This window comes from Drosophila sulfurigaster, chromosome 2L (assembly GCF_023558435.1).
Source record: "Drosophila sulfurigaster albostrigata strain 15112-1811.04 chromosome 2L, ASM2355843v2, whole genome shotgun sequence".
Classification (NCBI taxonomy): Eukaryota; Metazoa; Arthropoda; class Insecta; order Diptera; family Drosophilidae; genus Drosophila; species Drosophila sulfurigaster.
In genome coordinates, this window is record NC_084881.1 from 333,779 (window position 1) to 335,851 (window position 2,073).

Sequence of the window (2,073 nt, forward strand, 5' to 3'; positions counted from 1 at the left end):
AGTGTCGAAATTTGCCACCCGTGACGATGTCTGATGTGCGCTGTTTCTAAGCGCCCAAAACGAAAACGAAAATACAAGCAACAACAACACGGAGCCGAAATGCACCGGTGCAGTGTTGGCTTGCGGGTATATATGTATGTATATATATATGTACGTATGTGCGCTTAGCAACAGCACACAACTTACAGCAGCTACGAATCTGCTGACACAGGGGGCGACGAAAGCGAAAATTGCAACGAACTAAGAGAAGTTCGATGCAATGGAAATAAGAATTTCCCCCTAGTCACTTTCACTTAGAAAACAAAAACAATGTTCTGCCTAAGCGGTTCACTTTTTAATTTAAAAATATAAAATTTAAAATCAAATGCTCTACTATTACGTATGTGCCAAGAATTGAAAGCGTCACTAGAATTTTGCAACTTGGCAACCAATTCAGTTGTTCGCTTCCAATTTTTCGCACAGTACCTGGAATTGGCGATCTTTAATGATCCCAGCCACTTTCCTCTGTGTGTTCTGCTTGGTGCAGGGTATCCTCCAGCGATGATGCCGAAAAATCCACCGATGACAAACACAAGGAGATCACAGCACTGGCACAAGTCAATTGATTGTTTATATTTATTATATTTGCGACCGGCGCGAATTTTTTTTGTTTTGTTTTCTATTTTTCAATCACTCGCGTTCAACAACAATTAGAGTCCACCCGGGGGCGCCATGAAAAATCACAAGAGTTTTTGCAATTATTAATATTTCCGCTTTATTCGCGAACACAAAGAATATACCTAATTGTTGTTGGTACAACGAAAACGAAACGAAAAGAGTGATGACGCGCTGATAAGTGTTTGATCTTAACTGTCTTTATCATTTTATGCTAAGTTACATTAAGCCTAACTTAACTAGAGCGGCGAAGCGAGGCGAATTCGCTCAGAGAGCAACAAACGAAAGCTTTATTGCGCTCTCGCTTCGCCCTAATTCTAACAACTTCATGATACTTCATTTGCTCTTAATTATTCTAACTCAAATGCGCCAACAATGTCCAAGGATGCATAGTTAATCCAACATAATTTACAGTCTAAAATTGAAATTGCGCGGTAGCAAATCATATTCATTAAGGATAACTACATCACGCAAATAGGTTTTGCTAGACAACATAGATTCAGTAAAACCTTCATCTGCAACACATATCTTTAGCGATCATGTTCAGGACTTTGGAAGTCTGTTTTTTCAAATGGAATCATTCCCATAGAACGGCTCTTTGTTTAAAAAAAAATTACCATCGCTTTTGGCATTTGGTTTTTTTTTCAGATTTTAACCGAACCGGATGCAGCTGTTTACGGTGGTCCAGCAGATTTGTTGTGTTTCCATCCGTTACTGACCGCAGTAGTTGCAATTCCATGAACATTATTTGTAGTTTTCTTAAAATGACCCTACGCTTCACTTTCACTGGAGGCGATTCCAATCCGTCCTCGGAAGTTTTTAACCCTAATAAAAACTTAAATTAATATACTTTCGTTACTTTTTTGTTTTTCAATAATTTTTTATAGTAAAAAAAAAAGTTACGAGAATAAACGAAAGAAAACATAAAACTGAAATCCTGCGTTTAAATAAATTCAATACCTCTTTTAGTTTATCCACTATACAGATTGAAAGTTGTCAGTTGTGATCCACTGTATGTACGAGGGCTTTTAAAATCATTATTTCTTACTTTTCAGGTAATCCTCCATATTCTTGTCGACCTCCACGCCATTCACCAACACCACACACTGCGAAACTAAAATTTAAGCATTGATTAAATTATTTATAACTAAAAATCATAAAATAAGACTATTGCTTAAAATTTATTATTTTTTCGTCGTCAAGTGCAAGGTTGTATTTATAAACATCGATAGTGACCTACCCAAACATCGATGGTACTGATGGTTGTCAAACATCGATGTTTCTCTACATTTACGCCGAATATGCTGTTGCACAAACCGATCAAGTGATCATGTTGTGAGACGAATGTGACCAATACAAGCTCATTTTTTTGTGTTTCATTTTTGTTTTTTGGCAGAAAGTTAAACTGTTTGCTTCGGC

General features: G+C 37.0%; 1 long non-coding RNA gene across 1 annotated transcript; it reads right to left on the reverse strand.

Moving 5' to 3' along the window:
* Positions 1-1,273: 1,273 nt before the first annotated feature.
* On the reverse strand, positions 1,274-1,816 carry LOC133838151 (uncharacterized). The gene is made up of 2 exons (XR_009893917.1): positions 1,615-1,816; positions 1,274-1,479 (listed from the first exon to the last, which is right to left on the reverse strand). It is a non-coding gene; the product is annotated as an uncharacterized LOC133838151 (long non-coding RNA).
* Positions 1,817-2,073: the final 257 nt, after the last annotated feature.